General features: G+C 36.0%; 1 pseudogene; it reads right to left on the bottom strand.

Annotated features, from left to right (window-relative positions):
• Positions 1-16340: 16340 nt before the first annotated feature.
• On the bottom strand, positions 16341-18704 carry LOC116197779 (annotated as a pseudogene).
• Between the last annotated feature and the right edge of the window lie 1895 nt (positions 18705-20599).

Genomic DNA, 20599 nt, shown 5'->3' with positions numbered 1-20599 from the left:
TGGACGAGGAGTAAATCCGGGAAAGTCAATATAATTACAAGTGAGGGCCCCGTTTGCCTGACTTTGAGCAACCATGAAGTACAATTAGCCCGATGAACTAACAAAAATCGTGTCGGTACGCCAAAAGCCAATCAATATCACCCAGCCAAAAGCCAAATTCTCCATGGTCGGTCCATAGGGCGATAAACCGATCAACGTTTACGTGGCAAAACTTGGTCTACATTGAATAAAGGGTACAATGGTCGATGAATTGTATAAATTGAAATTGTGTGGAAATTAATTATCGGGATATATATTGATAGTAAACGTAATAACTTACCGAGATAAGTTCAGCCTGCCTACACTATACATATATCTTGAATGTTATGATTGAAGCATTTCATTTGGAAACCGGAATTTTCTGTTTTTGGAAACAACTGAGAAGTATCTCCCCCCATCTTCTAGTCTAATTAAAGACAAACTTCCACGTTCCATATAATTACCAATTAATTTCTTAGAAAGAGAAAGGCATTTCTCCTTCCACGTTCCATATAATTACCAATTAATTTCTTAGAAAGGGAAAGGCATTTCTTTTGATCAAAATGAGTATTTTCTTCTTGCAAACTGATTCTAATAATCTAAAGCGAAGGATGGATTTTCTTAGCGTTGAAGTCTTGAGGGAGTGAGAGTGAAGGCGTAAGTGATTTTTGGATAAAATTGAACCTTGCGCAATACACACACACATATACGTATGTATATATACACATATATACTTTCCGACGTGCACGCTCCCCATCTTTTCATTAAATTCCGAGCAAATATAATTAATATCATGGCAGACGAAGGAAAACGTGACTGTTCGGTGAAGCAACACCTCTAGCTTCAATAATTTTCAGCAATTAAATATATATCTTCGAGGTTTGTAACCTTCAACTCCACTTTTGAGTATCTCTTCTCAAAAAGGAATAAGAAAACATAAGATAATATATACTAAGGGTAAATTGCATTGGTAATTCAAAAAGTTTTACAAATATTTTAATATAATATAAAAAGTTTTTTTTGTTACTTGATAGTACAAAATGTTTCAAAATTGTTTCAATATAGTACAAACCGTCATCTCGCCATTGACGCCATCAAGCTGACGCTGATGGTGCAAAATCGATTTTAGTGGGACATGGTGCAAAATGTTTTGAAGTTGTAACTTAATAGTACAAAATGTTTTACGTAAGTTACATGGTAGTGCAAAATTTACAGATCTTGTAAAGGACAGCTTAACGGCGTCAATGGTGAGATGACAGTTTATACTATACTGAAACAACTTTGAAACATTTTGTACCATCAAGTAACAAAAAAAACCTTTTTGTACCATATTGAAATATTTGTAAAATTTTTTGAACTACCATTGTAATTTACTATTTTAAATCTCTTGTGTAAAGGTCTCTGGCATCACATTCTTTTTCCTTTCATTTTAGCCCTCTCTTTTTAACTTTTAAACTTTGACGGGCCGTTTGGATTCGGAGTTAAAGTCACGAAACTTTAACTTTGATTTTAATTGAGAAAGAAGGCAAAAGGGCTTTATTACCGTTGTGGGCCCCCTTCATCTGTCCCCTTGACTTTCAGGGTTCTTGGCAAAAGACGGAGGACCAACCCCCCCCTTTGCAACCGTCTTCTTCCCCTGCGACACAACGCCGACCCCCCATCCTTCTTCCTCCTCTGCTCGACATCTCAAGGTTAACGAGTCGAATCTGTTCTACCCTGCTTGTCCTTTGCGAGAAAGAGTAGCCGCTACACCTACCTCTGAAGCATCGTGTCGGCAGTGCATCAGTTCTAGTATTACGAACAAAGCCGGTCCCCTACCAGTTCTTTCTTTTCTTAAGAAGTGCCTGAGCTCACTTCCAACTTCCACATCGACATTATAGGTAATTTCTGCGACCTATTTCATGTCCAATTTGAATTGTATCGTTGAATTCCTGGTTAGGGTTTCGAGAATGTCAATGCCGTTACTGAGGGTCGAAGCATTCTTCGATTTTTTTGTTAATTTCCGTTGGATTGTGTTCTGTATTGCATTTGTTTGGTGAATTTGTTGGACCAATTTCATGTCACTTTGTGTTTATTACCGACGTTGGTTGCTTAACACAGAACACAATCTGATATGTACATTAGTTGTTCGATGAAATGTATGTGAGAAAGTGTTTGATCGAAACTTGTTATAACTTACGGATGGTTCAATTCGTTTGTTTTTTGTTGTACTCCGATTTCACTTCGCTTTTATATAAGCAGTACAGTATGAACGTTTGGTTTCTTGGCAGCTGTGTTTCGCTGATCTGTACTGCATTTGTTCGATGAAATGTATGTGAGAAATTGTTTGATCGAAACTTGTTGTAACTCTCGGATGGTTCAGTTCGTTTGTTTTTTGTTGTACTCCGATTTCACTTCGCGTGTTGTATGAGCAGTACAGTATGACCTGTGTTTCTTGGCATCTGTGTTTCGCTGATATGTACTCCTTGTGTTCGCTGAATTGGACTGATATTGTGTTTGATCGAAACTTGTCTCTCGAATTGTTCAGTTCGTTTGTTTTTTGTTGTACTCCGATTTCACTTCGCTTGTTGTATGAGTAGTACAGTATGACCTGTGTTTCTTGGCAGCTGTGTTTCGCTGATATGTACTCCTTGTGTTCGCTGAATTGGACTGATATTGTGTTTGATCGAAACTTGTCTCTCGGATGGTTCAGTTCGTTTGTTTTTTGTTGTACTCTGATTTCACTTCGCTTGTTGTATGAGCAGTACAGTATGACCTGTGTTTCTTGGCAGCTGTGTTTCGCTGATATGTACTCCTTGTGTTCGCTGAATTGGACTGATATTGTGTTTGATCGAAACTTGTCTCTCGGATGGTTCAGTTCGTTTGTTTTTTGTTGTACTCTGATTTCACTTCGCTTGTTGTATGAGCAGTACAGTATGACCTGTGTTTCTTGGCAGCTGTGTTTCGCTTATCCTAGACTTAGGTACCATTATGTATTTGCATTTGCCATACTGCGATTATCACGACTTTGCTGCTTTACCGTTGTGGACTCCCTTCTTGGCAAGCTGCGTGTGAATCTGATCTGTACTGCATTGGACTGATATTTGCGCTAATCAGTTCGTGGTTTCATAATGGTAGTTACGTGCGTGGCTTTGTAAGTTTTTGTTGCAGCATTTAGAAAGAGATGGCCCCCAAGGGTGATGGCATACTTGAGTGGACAGATGCATTGGAGAGTGCATTCATTGACGTGTTGCTCAAGAAGTTCACAAGGACGCATACTACATCTTGGAAAGGAAAGGATTGGGAACAAATGAATAAGGAGCTGGAAGAGCAATTTCTAGGCACCACTCTCGGCAGCAAGAAGTTACAACAGAAGCTTCGCAGGCTGCGGACCCAATACACCCAGTTCACTGAGCTTGTTTCGCACACTGGTGTCGGTTGGGATGAGACAATTAACACCGTAAAGGCGAGTGCTGATGTGTGGGACAAATTTATTAATGTATAGTAATAATAACCTGTGTTTCTTGCTCTTTCCAATTTGTATGTTTTCACTGTAAGTTGTTACTGCACAACTGTTCATTTTTATTTACATGCAGAAGAACAGTGGGTACAAGAGTTTCCAAGCCAAAGGCTGCAAGCATTACAACTCATTAAATGAGTTGTTCAAATCTAAGACAGCAACATGTGCGTTACGTATTTCATCTGCAGAACCACCAAAGAGCCCAGCAACTTATGCACGCATGGAAGAGGACTTCCTAGCAGCAGCGACAAGTCGAGGAAAAGAACCAGTCAATCTTGAAGAGGGTTCCGGCGATGGTGATGACCCGGTCCATGAGGTTACCGAACCTGTTGTTACAGCGTCCCGTCGTCAAGTGCGTACAAGGAGTTCCAACGCTGACTCCCGATTGCAGGAGTGCCTCGACATGTTGAAGTGCAATATGAGCAGGAGGGAGAAGGAGAGAAATTGTACCCCTCCGACATCGAAGAGAAGTAAATCCGTGACGAGCCCCGAGAAACCAGCTGCGGGTTCTATCGAGGAGTCTATGGCTGTACTGAATGATTTGCGTCCACAACTGTCCATTGAAGAGTACCTCGTGGCCAGTGACTGTCTATCCAAGGATGAGCAGACAAGGCGTATATTCATGTGCTTTCTCGATGAAGCAAGGCTTCCATGGATTCGTCGCCTTGTTGCCCCTTGAGCGGGCATGATGCATCCTTTACTCTGTCATAATTTGTATCGTTTAAATGCTATGACATTAACTAAACACTTCCCTTTTATATTTGTTGTGTGTGCAAGTACGTTGCTTTGATTGTTTACCTTGGTTATATGTGAATACTGTGCTATTTGTCTATTTTGTTTGTGCACTGGTCTTGCATTCGTATACAGTGTTTTAAACTCGTTTCGTTTCACCTTATAAATCCAAATTACGTAGTTGATGCCATATTGTTTGTCACTATAGTCTGCTGAGCAAAAGGGAATGCACGATGTCAAGACATGGTAATTCACGGCGAAATGAAACTCAACCAAGTTATGAAGAAGATTACGACAATGAGCTTATGTGGATTTATCTGGCGCTTGAGAATGCAGCGGCCGAACAACATGTCCCGCGCAACATTCATTGTAGAACCTCAACGCTACAAGGTAGACATTACATAGAGGAAGTTCTTGCCAATGACACAAGGTGTTTCGAGAATTTCAGGATGAACCCTCACGTATTTCATAACTTGTGCGATACGCTAAGGGCAAACTGTGGAATCAGAAATACCAGGAAAGGTACAACCGTCGAGGAAATGGTCGGCATGTTCTTAATGGTTGTTGCACATAGTACGCGATTGTCTGTGGTTGCCGAACGCTTTCAGCATTCTAAGGAGACGGTGTCACGGCTCATCAAGGTAATAGTTAGAGGAATTCATTCATTGTCACCAACGTACATAAGACGGAGGAACGTTGACGTGCAGCCTGAAATTCAAAGATGCCGAAAATGGTACCCATTCAGAGATGCCGAAAAGGTATTTTTCATACATCTGAGATATTAATTTGGCAGTTAAGTTTTCCAATTAATTTGTAATTCGTATTCTTTCCATTATTCTCGTAGAATTGCATTGGAGCAATCGATGGAACACACGTGGCTGCTACTGTTCCTTCATCGATGAGAAGCGCGTATCGCGATCGAAATAACGAGATTACGCAAAATGTTCTCGCCACTTGTTCGCATGACATGATGTTCACACATGTCGTGACTGGATGGGAGGGTTCGGCTCACGACTCGAGAATTTTGTCCGATGCCGCTACATTGCAGACATTCCCCGCTCCATATGGTGGTAAGTTCTTACTCATATCGCATGTTTTCTTGTCAATTGCGTATGTATTTCCATAATTTCATTTTACAACTCTTATATATTAGATCTATATTTATAATATTGCAGAACAATATTATGTAGTTGATGCGGGATATCCCAATATTCCCGGTTATATGGCTCCTTACAAAGGGCAGAGGTACCACCGCAGTGACTTTAATGACGACACACCACCAACGACGGAGAAAGAGTTATTCAATCAGCGGCACGCATCCGTTCGTAATGTTATCGAGCGGTGTTTTGGGGTGCTGAAGAGCAGATTTGCCATACTGCGGTCAATGTCAAATTACGGCCCGGTTTGCCAAGGACAAATTACTCTTGCATGCTTCGTATTGCATAATTTCATTCGTCTTAATAATTATCACGACAGATTATTCGCAGAGCATGGAAATGCATGGCAATATTACGATGAATTCCGAAATCCTCCTCATCTAATTGGAGATCGGGTTGACGTAAACATGAGAAGCAGGGAAATGGATGCATTACGTTACCGTATTGCAAATGCAATATGGCAAGCGGAAACAAGATGAAGTCGGTAATAAATAAAATGAATGGATGTAGTAGATAATTGTGTATAATGAGATTGTGTGTTTGAATAAGATATGTGGCCCACCAGTTTGACTTTTCAAATGTGTGTTTTGTTATGTAGTGTAAAGTTAAAATTAAAGTTAAAACCATGGTGATTTTAACCCACTATCCAAACGGGGCCTGATTTTTTTGTCCCTTCTTTGCCTTAACTTTCCTAATTATGTGATTTCTCCTATAAACTATAATTGTATTTTATTTTTCTCCCTAGCTTTTTTTGGGTTACAAAAATGGCACATGAACTCAATAAAGATAAATGTAAAAAAGTCAAATAAAGAGATTGGAAAGACAACCGAATCAAGAACCTTTTGATTTCAAGAGAAAACTACTCTGCATTACGTCCTATATCTCTTTAGTGTCCAACCCTTTGATTTTTCCTTACATCCCCAAAAAATTTTAAAATTACCATGTCTATAACTATCTATATATAATATAATTAACTAAAGCATTTTTGGCATTCCTTTTCTAATTTTTATAATTTCTCCACAAACTTTTATCATTTGTTTGGTATCTTTTTTCTTTCGATTATAGAGAAGGCACATGGCGTGTCATCAAACTAAATTTTATGTTTTTCAAAGGCGCACAAGCTTCCGACCTAGTTATTAATAATAATTCATGATTGGATAAAATGGATGGGAAGGTTCAAAACGTACTTAGCTTAATAACAACATATGTTTATAAATGAAATACAAAAGTATATAAATATATTGGTGATCCTACCGCGGTTGACTAGCAAAAATAGCTATCATGGTTATTTTTTTTCTCTAGCAATTAGATCCCCTGACGTAAGATCCGGACCGTACACGTGTCCAAAATCCTTTTACATTAAGATTCACCCCTCATAATTTGAGCATTGATATTTTCCATCACGTATCTTCTCAGCGAAACTCGATCACGCCCGTAAACTAGCCGGATCCACTTCGATATAAAACCGAACCGAAATCTATTGGTCCAATAAAATAAAATACAATTTAATAACTTAAAAAAGAAAGAAAAGAAAAAAAATAAATAATAAACAAACTTTAAAACCATCTGATTGTTCATTACACGCTAAATTGAATAGAGAACAAAACCCTTAAAATTGAATCTCAAAATTAAATCCAATATCGTTTCTGCTCTTCGATAAGCTGTCTAAGGAAGCCTGCTATTGTGCGAGAAAGGATTCCCACTGGCAATCTCCACGGTCATATGAATGAGCTTTTTGGACAACGGGTTGATCCAATTACATGAGCTAAAGTTTTCTAGGTTGATATATATACATTGATGCCCGTTTGAGGGGTACAGTTGAGGAATGCTTCCTCAGTGCTTACGATTCAAGAAAACAAGTGAATTTTGTGATTTATTTTTAGGGGTTTTGGAACGGACCAATTGATGCCTATTCTATTCAGAGCTCGGATCGATTGTTTCCTCCCGAAATTGGGCCAAAGTTGTAATTTTGGAACGTGGGTCTGTGGCCAATTCTTAATTTGTGCTTTCACCAGATTATCTACGTTGGAGTGACGGAATTTTAGTTTGAGAAGGAAGAGGCAGGTAAGAAGAAGGGAAGGGGGGGGGGGGGGGGGGGGGGGGGGGGGGGGGTTTTGGGGTGTGGTTGTGTGGGGCGAAGAAGGTTAACGTCAGGGCAACAGCTATAGCCCCAGAGGGTTCGGGCAGAAGACTGATGATCAAGATGAACTCGAAGATTAGATGGGGTTTTCTTAGCTTTGGATAGTAAGATGTTGGCTGTTGCAGAGATTGTTTTCTTCTCTTCTCGAATTATGGCCATAAAATCCAATTACATTGATGCCTATTTGAGGGCGGTGCTGATATTGAATTGAATTTTGAGATTCAATTTCATGGATTTTGTTCTATGTTTATTTTAACGTATAATGAACAACTAGATGAGTACCTACGCGTTGTGCGAGTGGCCCTATCAATTAAATAATATAAAGATTAAATATATTATTTTAAAATATTCTTTACATGTATATTGAATTAATTATGTCGTAATATGCGATTATAAATTTTTTTGGTGGCTATATAATAATTAAATATAACTCTACATTTGGATCTCCAAACGTATCTTAAATTTATATTTGGTAAATATTTTCTTTTCAAAGCAATTGTTATTGCAATTATTCTAAATGTTTTAAATGCATATTTATTTTTATTTAAATTGTATAATAAATATTTTATTATTTTTAAATATGATGTGTTAAAAGGAAATAAGAATTGATATCCAAGAAAGAAAAAGTGCAGTATTGCTACTCATATCGATTGGACAAAGTTGATCCACTAATATATGGCTCTTTACGTTAGCGTTTATTTGGTGGTGCATGAAACATAAATGTGGTTATTTTGAAATTCTTGACGGTGTATAAGCCTACTTACGAATTAACAATTGGAACAAATCGCTCTAATGTAATCTAATTTCATTAGAAGTATCAATTTAATAATTTATCAAATTTTATATTAAAAGCAAATATATTTAGTCAAAAGTGCAAAACATACCTCTTCATAAAAAAAAATCATCATCTCAACAAATTAATGATTTCATTACTCTTGCATTCACGGCATCTCAAAATTTGTGAATTTCGCTTTAATTTTCCTTGAGTCTTTTTAAATTCCAAATCTTTTATCATATGATTCCTTTGTAATGTCTCAAAACTTTGCAATATTATACATGGAAAAGATAATTAATAAAAAAATGAGTTGCTTCATAATAAAAATCATCATCTCAAAAAATTAATGATTTAATTCCTCCTTGTGTTCGCGGCATCTCACAATTTGTGAATTGCTTTAATTTTCCTTGAGTCTCTTTCAATTCCCAATCTTTTATCATATGATTCCATTGTAGCGTCTAAAAAATCTGCAATATTATACATGAAAGTTTTAATTAATAAAAAAATGAGTTGCTTCATAAAAAAGAAATCATCATCTCAAAAACTTAATGATTTCATTATTCATCGCGTTCACGACATCTCACAATTTGTGAATTGCTTTAATTTTCCTTAAGTCATTTTCAATTCTCAATCTTTTATCATATGATCCATTGTAGCGTCTCAAAAATCTGCAATTTTATACATCGAAAAGATAATTAATAAAAAAATGAGTTGTATCACACATGAGCATGAATTTAATCTTTTCCAAGCACACACTCTATCAGATATATAGGAAATGAGAGGTCATAGTTACCTTTACTCATGCGCGAATCAGGATGTTCTTCTTCCTTCGAGAATCCACGCACTATATTCAATTTTTGATTCTTGATGGTGTATATATATATATATATATATATGTATACAAACGATATATATAATCAATACACTATATATATGTATATGTACACGAACGGCATATAGTTTACATCTATATATATATATATGTATACAAACGATATATATAATCAATACACTATATATATGTATATGTACACGAACGGCATATAGTTTACATATATAGATGCTACAAGCTTATATATATATATATATATATATATGCAAACAATATATATACGTTTGGGCTATATTAGTCGATTGTATATAATCTATATATTGGGCAATGTATATATAATTTAAGTATTTTACTGCGTATTCTTGCCTCGTATATAATATATATATATATATATACATATATTATGTTAGCTATTTGTGGATATAATCTATATATTTCATTGGCAATCTATATGAAAATATTCATGATAAAAGAATATAAAATTCCCTTATATTTTCATGATGACATGGCAACGTGAGAGAGATTCATCTCTTATTTTTTATAATGTGACGACGTAAGAATTCCGCTCTCGTTTCGTTTTCATATATATATATATATTAGTTGGTTTTAAAGTTTGTTTATTATTTGTTTTCTTCCTTTTATTTTTTTTAAAGTTATTAAATTGTATTTTATTTGATTGAATCGGTAGATTTCGGTTCGGTTTAATATCAAAGCAGATCCGAATAGTTCACGAGCATGATCGAGTGTTGTTGAGAAGATATGTGGTGGAGAATATTGATGCTTAAATCATGAGGGATGAATTTTAAAGTAAAAAGATATTCAATATGTGTACGGTTGGGATTTTATGTAAGAGGATCTACCGGCTTGGAAAAATAATCATAAGATTGTTTTTACTAGCCGACCGTGATAGCATCACTCATAAAATATATATATATATAGATATATGTATATGTTTATATATAAAGTTTGGCAACTCCTAATTAAAAATCTGCTAAGAGTACAAAAAAGCTCAGCCCATTGGAACTTGATAAGACGTATGGCACATTGGAAAACATTTCTTCATATGTTTTAAAGCTAATATATATAATACGCAGTTGTGGGGTTATTGCTTTGCTCCTGTCCTGCTTAATTGAGAATAAAGAATTTTATTTGTTCTCAGTTTGGGTTTTTAGAATTCCAAAAACTAGTATGAAATTTTCGTTTTTTAGAATATATAATCTTTGTCCTCCAAAATTTTATGTAGTCTAAAACTTGAATTTGGTAGATAAAGGAAATTCTGGAGATTTAAAATTTTATATTTGACAAGATCCGGGAATATATAAACTTTTGAGTCTGCACAATATTGAGAATGCACAATGTAATCTACATGTTATGTAATTTAGATTCCTTATATGAAACGAGAGCTCATGCGTGATCTTCATTCGATTAGTGAGGAGTTTCCGTTTGTAACTCTCAGTTCCTGGAAGAGCAACTATTCACATTCCTTGTACATTAATATATACATATATTTCATTTTCATAATTAATTTACTTTCAAATTTTTATGATATATTTATATATTATATATTTTTAGGAGATTATTCATTCCAAATTTTTTGTTATTACAAAATTCATAAATACAATAATACTAACATAAAATAAAAATTGGTAAAAAGTCCGTGTAACATTCGGGTTAGATGGCTATTTTTTTACATTAATTAAACTATGCTAAAAAATATAAAAAGTCTTGGTTGTCGAAGGCAGGCATAAAAAATAATGAAGAAACTTACAGGTAATTAAGTAATTAAATTAATTTGGGTGTAATATTCAGAACAGACAAGCACACAGTTCCGATTGATACAATATTATGTATTGCTTCCCTCAAGAAATTTCTAAACCCATCCCTTATACCGGATTTTTTTTGGGGGGGGGGGGGGGGGTGGGGCGTTGTGTGGTTGGTTGAGGAATTTAATTTTCAACTTCTAAGCAATAACTTTTTAAAAATTTTGTAAGAAATTAGTTAAACAATCTTAGCATTTATTTATCTATTTAGTGCACATGTACCCCGAAACGTGCACTAGTTTATCTCCATACACATCAATTATAATGATGGGACCTGATTTGTACGGAACGGCGAGAGAGATGAGGCCTCTCCTCCAAAAGATTCCGACCATTAAAAGTTACTGCCAAAACAACCACCTCCGAGAAAAATATATTACAATATTATAAAAAAAATTTAATTGGTGTCCTTGGCTTTTAAATATCTCAAGGAACATTATTAATTTTTTATATTGGCAATGGGCATGCCTTTTAACCATTTTCTGTTGGTAGTCTATATTGCTTCAAAAAGTAGCCGAATCTTATCATTTTCAAAAGTAAAGGAGAGATCATGAGAAAGATCAATTGTATTTTACCATCCAAATCTCAACATTTCGCCATCTTCCACTTCCTATATTTTTTTTTCGAAAATATTTTGCTGAGGAAATCCCATATGATAGTTAGTCGGAAAAGGGGAATCAAAGGTTATGGAGCTTCTATTAGTTTAGGAAGCGTTTGAATTCAGAATCATTTTAATTTCAAATTGAGAGATTGTGCCGCTATATTATATCCCTTGCATCGTGTCTTTTATTTTTTTTTTCGTCGTGAAAGGTGAGATATCAAAGAAAGCAAAGTATGTGTTAAGAGGAATTTTAAACAGTTTAATGCAGCATATTGGAAACCTTTTCAATCAGTCAACTATTTGCTACAATTACTATGTAGGGTATACTGCGCAAGTGGGAAGCATAAACCATCGAAAAGCACATAGGATAATGCAAATTGCAGGTGTCACATATGTAGCTCTCCAACATTTATTTATTTATTCGTTTATTCATTCAATCATTCATTCATACAACGGATGCAAAAATTAGATTTGGGGAGAGAGCGGCGTTCAAAGGAGTAAATGAGAAGATAAATTTCTGAATTAAGGGGACAAATAATAGTAATTTCATCGTAAACTAATAAAAAAATATGTAAATTTTCTTTTAGTGTTAAAATTTTAAAGAAATCACTTCCGCCTTCAACCCCTCCCTCATTCATCGCTGAGTTCATTATTATTTGCTTATTAGTTTGTTTGGTAAAGAGAGAGAGTGATAAGTTTCTTTTTTGCTGAAACGACAGAGTGATAAGTTAGTGGAACGATGTAAGACAGCTAAATTGGCATTTTGCATAGATTGATTAGATGATCCGACAACTCTGCCAAAATCTGAATAAAAAAATAAAAACAGAGAGAGGGAAAAGATGCTCTGACACCGTCGTTCGAACTCGCCAACGAAGTGGTGTGGTCACTATGAAGACAATATATTCCAATATGAACTTCAAATAATTTCATGTCAGGGTCTAAATTCGTTTCCAGTCCGTTTAGTCAATCAACTGATCCAAATCAAATGCCGATGAACATACCCATGTTGCTTGCACTCTTCAACATTACAAGCGAAAGAATTCCGTCAAATATAGAAAAAAAATGAAAAAAAAATAATTTAGTTGCCATTGTCCAGTTTAAATCACTGACACCAACTACACGATAAAGTAACATAACTTGACATAATATATGCCATCGGTCGTAGAAGAAAGTTCAATAGATATGACACTTCCGATGGAAGGATTAACAGGCGATTCTCAGCCTAGGTTGGAGCATTAATGCTCGAATTTCACATATATAGATCCGAATTGCATGGTTGTGTAATATATCAGCTGTTATATATATATATATACTGTAGTCCAGTATAATTAATTTTTCACGCACGTTGCATATAAGGAGAATAATATAATAATTTCCAAATAAAAATATTTCTTTGTCGTATGATGATGATAAGGACTCAATCGTAAAAGGACAGAGAAGAGTGAGCTGTAAAGAATATAAATAATATATATGAACCCCAATTGGACATCGTTATCGTGTGAAATTAGATTTTTCTGGATGCAGTTCATGAAATACACGGTCCTCATTTCGCATAAGGTCCGCTGCTTATCAATCAAATCTGTCCAGCAAAATATTATCCTTTGGCCTATCAGACGGAAAAATAAAAAAAAAATAAATTAATATCATGAGTGGTTGCGCAATTTACGTGACGTACAGTAGCCACAGGACAGTCTAGACCCAAGATTTGGATTTGGAGGGATCCTTATGGAAACAAATGATAAAAAAAAATTCCAAACTAGACAACGAAAAATAAGAAATATTTATCAAAATTTTAAAAAGTACATGCAAATTTGAGAAAATTTTAAGGGAACAATATATATAACTTTAGCGTTCTCGATCCATTTTTGACAGTAGGTGATGTTTATTTACAGTAAAGAGATAAAAAAAAAAATCCATTGATAACAATAGCATCTCGTGATTAGAGGTCTCACAGCACATTAATATTCGAGCTGAGATAAATCTCAGCTACTAAACTAATAACAGATTGCAGTGCAACTCGAATAAAGAAAAATCAAAGATAATGACAATGTCGACATGATGCATGTGGCATATAAGGCGTCCACATGTAGTGTTGGCGGGATAGGTTAATCCGTACGGTACTTTTGACAGCCTGGTTCCATTTGAAAGAGAATACTAATAAATAAGATGAGACAAAAGATGCTAATTCTGTAAATATAATGAAAATTCAAAGATTTTGAAGATTGATTTGTGTGATTTGCGGTCTAACATGATAATAGTAATCCCACTTGCATCCCTTTTGATCCCATTTCATATTGGAAATCGCGATCCAGTCTCTATTCAGTGTCCCTCACAGATCGATCATATACTGACTCTGAGGAGAGATCTCAAACTTTTGTTAAACCAACTTGATTATGCAACATCGATCAATAATCCTTCGTTATCATAATTCTCTGCATCAACTCCATGGATTAGCCGTAGCTCTGTTCACTTTATTTCCCACTTTAATGATTAGCCGAAGAAACTGATCATACCATCATCCGTTTTCAAGATCTTATCTCTTTCTGCATATCATTGTCACGTTTTTCGAATTAGTGAGCAAATATCAATAATTTCATAAAAAAAAAAATTGAGAATATTATACAATCTCTATTGGATGAGTTTCCTTAGAAGTACCCCTCAGTCATTCCCTTTTGCTATTGCCAAAACCACAGACAATTAATCTCATTGTGATATAAATGAAACTATTCTTTCTTCTGATTTTCTTTGAAAATCTTCCAAGTCGTTCTAAAAATAAGGCATGATGTTTTTCTTATATCTATGTGTTATTGATTTCGTTTGCAGGCAATCATATTTATTTATTGGCATTAATGAACATAATGTCCAGCTCTGTATGTCATTGAAAATACTCCAGAAACGTACTGGAAGAGATCTATGATCCATATCCATAACTTTTTTTTTCGCATTTTTTTTTCGTTTGTTCTTATTATAATTAATTGATAATTCAATCGACGGCGGAAATTTAAAAACGACTGTGAGTGGGGCCTGTATTGACAACTCAACTATTTCACCAGTCACTGACACAATATGAGATCCACATATCAGATGAATTTCTACATGTCTAGTTAATTATTTTGCAAAAAAATCTAAAGGAAAAAAAAAAAAGAGAGTTGATTGAACTTCACACATTTTGTGACGCGAAGAAGAGATTTCCTGATAAGGTTTGGTTTTGGTCAAAAAGGGCTGCTTTCTAGGAAGATTCCCTTCCTATACATGTGCTATCTTGTACATATATACGTAGATACATACATATATACATGTATGCATGACCACATACATACACCGAATATTTTAATGCGGAAATCCTAGCATTCAGTCGGATCAATTAGCCGAGTGCCAAAATTTTTCACACTTGGAGAACAATATTCCATAGAACGATATTCGCGAAAAGTATGTATGAATGTTGTTTTTCTTGAGCGAAAAAGTTTTATCCCGAAAGAGAAAAACGCTTCGTTCAAGAGAAAATATTGCGTACGAAATATTGTTTTACTTGTGCAAAAATCTTTTCAAACAAAAGGAAATAATATTCCGTATTGAGTTTATCGATACAAAACTTTTGAAATCAATTATAAAATTTTTTCGCGCAACTGCTTTTTTATTTAGTACAAATATATTTCTCTTTTAAAAAAAATTGCTCTTCTAAGATGAAAATGTCGAAACTTTGTTCTTCTAACTTCTAAGTGCAATTTTTTTTTTGCATTTGGATGAAATTTTTGCAAAAACTTTTGGTATTGGTATGAAATATTGTTCATCAAATCGCAGTCAGCAAAGTGAAATCTAATCTCACTGAATTCATCTTGCGTTTGGTTTCAAAGTATGATTTTAAAATTAGATTTTGATTTTTAAAAATAGTGATATAAATGGAGCACACCCTTTGACTTTGTATGAATTATTTTATTTTGTTATTGAAAAATAGTGATATAAATGGGGTCCACTCTTTGACTTTGTATGAATTATTTTATTTTATTATAAGTAAAATTAAATTAAAATTGTGAATTTAAAATCACATTTGAAAACCAAATAAGTCACGGAATTATGTTTTCTAATGTTTTTCTACCGTAAAAACTGACAACGACACGACCTCTAGTGTCTGGTCTATTGTTGTGCACATTTCGGGAATTGTCGTTGATCAAATTAATGTTTCTGATCATAAATCAGGCATCATACTTTTCCCCATTGTTTGTTTCTTCCAGTTTAGATACTTCTTTATTGTTCCTAACTTCTTCGCGGTCTGGTTTGGTTTTCTGAAAATTACTCCAAAAATGTGAAAAACTATCGCAGTTGTCTCTACACAATTTATTTTTCATATAGATAGATATAGGTTCTATGGAAGAATTACTTAAAATCAGGATATTATCTATTTTGCGCGGACATTGAAAAAGACATTGAAAGAGCTCAAGATATACCATAAAGTTTTTTTTGCTAAATGATATACCATAAAAGTTATTTACGCTTTTTGAATCAAAAGAGTCGTTCCAATCCTTTGAAAGTAAATTTTTGAATAAAAAAGTCACTCCAATCCTTTGAAAGTACAATTTCGGAGACAAGAATTGGATCATTGATGTGCCATCCTTCACTTTGGAATATATATATTGTAAAGAGCACTTTGAAACATCACTTGTGATTTTTTTCATTTTCATTCATACAATTTAGAAATTTCGGATTGCATTATTAAGTGGGTCTGCCTAAGTGGGCCTTGGTGCGTATTGGATCGGGCCGAGACTGTTGCATAGATCTAATGGACCAAAATTATAAATCAGAGGGTAATAATTTTTTTTTTCTTATTATTACAAAATTTTGAAAAAACTGGAAAATTATCCACAAGAACTGATGGTGGATTAGACTACTTAATGACATCTTTCTTACAGATCTCTCATGGGTCGATTATTTCACTCCGATGAACCCGGCGACTTATTTGAGTTCTTGCTAGCTTGGATCTTGGCATAGATACCCTTGGTCTTGATCGCAAGCAACATGTCTAGCACGAACCCTATGAGGCAGGTGATGGACATGATGATGAACACGAGCCGGTAGCAGTGAGCCCCGCTGCAAGTGTCCCCGCCACCCGTGGTGGTGGTTGCCTCCATGTCATATATCAGGCCCGCGAGCAGGCCGGAGAAGAGGAAGGAGCCAAGCGGGAGGTTGAGGATTAGAACGTTATACACCAGGCCATAGTGCTTGAGACCGAAGAGCTCTGAGGCGGTCGGCACGGTGACTGATAGGCGTATCCCGTAGCAGAGGCCGACGACTATTGAGCCAATGTAAAGGGAACCGGGTAAGGCTAATGCCATCACGATGAGCCCCAGGGACATTATGATCTGGGAAGCTGCGGTCCATAGAGGCCTTGGCGATCCCATCTTCCTGGGAAAAAAAAAAACATGTATATATTTGTCATCTCTCGAAAATTTGTCGAACTCAATGGACTTGATGATGTTTAAGAATGAAATAGTAGATCATCCTCATTTGCCTAGTCGAGCATGGTGGCGGAACTTACTTAATGAGGTATTCTGAACCTGAACCCGATATGATCCTGCCGAAGAATCCCCCTATACTAAAGAGTGAAACGAACACCGATACATCATCATACCCGAGAGCCAACCCGATTTGGCCTATATTATTATTAACTGCCAATCCTGGCCCCCCGCCAAAAAGAAATGACGCAAACAATATCCAAAAATCAGAAGTCTTTACAGCCTCAAGTATCGTATGGTCCTCACCGATCACCGGCTTCCTCTTAGCTTCAATAAGTTCTGTCTCTGCCTCAGATGTTGCTCCTGTCAATGTCTGTTGGGCCGTTTGTTGAGTCTCAAATGCAGTTTCTTGACTAAGCAACTGCTCGTCAATCCCCTCGTCATCATTGCTTTCGATAATGCATCCGGTCTTGAAAGTCTTGAAAAAAGCGTATAGGGGAATCAGCAAAGGTGAGGCCAATAGAGACAGGAGTATTCCCACAAACACGAGCGAGAATACTTGTCCATGTGAGCCACTAAAGTCGTAGGCCAAGAGGTAGAGCGCGACCACAATGGCGATGCCATTAGTGACCATGAAATACCGGGCCTCTTCCTTCTCCTCTAGCTGATTGTCAGCGGGCGGGACCTCACGGAGGAAGACCATGGCAGCGAGGCATACGCCCAATGGGACGAGGGAGAGCATGAGGAGGAAGGAGGTGGCGCTGTCAGAGAAGAGGGCGCTACAGACATTGGTGAAGATTGCGGTGCTTAGGCCCACAAAGCCCTTGAGGATGCCCGAGACGGGGCCCCGGTCCTTCTGGAAATTCCTGATGCATGTCACGAGTACCGCTGTGTTCATCCACGTCGTGCTGTTGCCTCCCATGCATACGAAAATGCACATCTAGGGATACAATTTTAAGTATTTTAGGATAACCGCAACATCAGACGGAAAATCCTATGTTCGTCTTCCATTGCATTGAAAACGAGAAGAAAAATAAAGAGCATGGAGACAAAGTTCTGCAACAACTTGAGGTCAAATTCGATGGAGCAACTAATCTCTGCCAGTTGCTTGTTAGATTTGTATCTAAGGCCAAATTATAAACTCAAATGCAAGTATGCAACATCAACATTCTATATATCTAGATGATCATTCCGTTGTTTTAGAACGAACTATCAAAATGTATGCGGATTAAGGTCTTTGCAACTTACCTGCCAGTAGGAAACTGTGATCTTCTCGCTGACAATGAGCCACTGAGCTCCGTAACCGACTAGCCCTTCAACCGACCCGATTAGAAGGATCATCCACGTGGGCAGAGATCGGATGCCAGGCCTGCGAGGAGCCCAAAGGCCTTTCCTACATCTTTGGTGACGGAGAGAATGTTGAGCTCAAGCTGAGTGAGGTTCATTATGGACTTGAGGGCATCTGAGTAGTTCGAGAATGAGTTGTTGTTGCCGGAGATGGCCTGCACCCACACCGCTGTAACAAACCCGAGCCATTTCAGGGTGAAGGCGGTCTTGGGAAGATTTTGTCGGAATCTCATTGGACCGATCAATGGAGCTAGCTAACTAACAGGTTGATGAGAGTTAAGCAGTACACCAGAAAATGGACATTGGAAACTGAATCTCTCTTTAATTTTACACTAAAAATGTCTTGATTTATAGTTTGTAAATGTAGCATCTCATTACCAACAAAAATGTTGATTGAGTGGTAAGCAGCTCACCCCCGTAAGAAGGGGAATACAAGTTCGAACCTCGGGAAGCGCACTTCTTGGGAGAGAGAATAATCTTTAATACTCGATCTCCCGACTAGATTAGTCAGATCCCAATTGGGCTTCTGCATACTAAGGTGAAAAAAAAATGTAGCATCTCATTAATCATCATTTGAAGTACATTATTAGGAAGTACAATTATCTAAGATATCTGGTTTGTGGTGATCGCTTCATTAATAAATTTAGGAGTAGAAAATATGACAGATTTAGAATAGATTGAGACATACATGAGATTAGGAAAAGTCATAAACTTCAAGGGAAAGACAAAACTTAATACATAAATAAACTTTTCTGGGGTGAAATAAATAAATTATTTGAAATGATACATGTACCTGTCAATAAATTATTGATTACGTGATAAGCGATATCAATCCCGTAAAAGAGGAGAATACGAGTTGGATTTCCGAGAAGTCCACGTATTGGGAAGGAGAGTAACTTTAAATGCTTTAAAGTCTTTGGAATTGCAATAATATTGTTTCCTAAGAAAAAGAAAAAAAAAATCAGATATCTATGATTGATTTCAGTCATCAAAGTTAAGAATACCTATAATCTTACCAAAACAAAAAAATTCAGATATTACATCTAATGAGATTTCTCATTTTTAGAACTTTTTGAATTGAAAATTGAAAATCACGAATGAACTATTACATTGAATATCACTAGAAGTTATATTAGATTTTCAAGAAAGACTGATTAATTACTTCTAGAATCTATACATGTTACAATTAAACGAAAATAGATATATCCTAAAAAACTGGAGACACAACTGACGGAAAGAGAGGGTGACAAAGACATTATTCACCCTTACAAGGGTCTAATAATTAGCTTATTGCGTCATACATACGTAAATACTAGATATGGCAGGGAAAGAGCCCAGGCATTATCTTTTGCTCAATCCTAAAGCAGAACCATCCTTCTAAACAAACACGACGATAGTTTCTCTTGTCTGCTAAAATGTTTTGTGTGTATGACGACGCTGATGTCTTTCTGTAAGTGTGACTAATCGCATAGAATGGACCATTCTCTTAAGTAGAAATTACGTGAAGCTTATGAAACTTATGTGCATGGCATCCAAATTAATAAGATATCAATTATCAATTCTAGAAACAAATAATTAGCTTACTGCGTCGTATAATACTAGATATGGCAGGGAAAGAGCCCAGGCATTATTTTTTGCTCAATCCTAAAGCAGAACCACCATTCTAAACAAACACGACGATGGTTTCTCTTGTTTTTTAAAATGTACTTATCGTCGTCTGTGTATGACGACGCTGATATCTTTCTGTAAGTGTGACTAATCGCATAGAATGGACCATGCTTTCAAGTAGAAATTACGTGGAGCTTATGAAACTTATGTGCGTGGGGTCCAAATTAATCAGATATCAATTATCGATTCTAGAAACAAATAATTAGCTTACTGCGTCGTACGTACGTAAATACTAGATATGGCAGGGAAAGACCCCAGGCATTATCTTTTCATCAATCCTAAAGCAGAACCATCCTTCAAAACAAACACGATGGTGGTTTCTCTTCTTTGTTAAAATGTACTTATCCGCGCCTAATTTGTGTGCATGTCGACGTTGATGTCTTTCTGTAAGTGTGACTAATCGCATAGAATGGACCATCCTCTCAGTAGAAACTACTTGAAGCTTATGAAACTTATGTGCGTGGGGTCCAAATTAATCAGATATCAATTATCAATTCCAAGAAATATCACTACAAGAAATACCTTTATTAGAGACAAATATTAAGAGGCAATTACAAAATTTG

Source organism: Punica granatum, chromosome 2, assembly GCF_007655135.1.
Source record: "Punica granatum isolate Tunisia-2019 chromosome 2, ASM765513v2, whole genome shotgun sequence".
Taxonomy (NCBI): Eukaryota; Viridiplantae; Streptophyta; class Magnoliopsida; order Myrtales; family Lythraceae; genus Punica; species Punica granatum.
The sequence above is the reverse complement of the archived record's forward strand: the minus strand, read 5'-3'. Positions and strand labels throughout refer to the sequence as shown.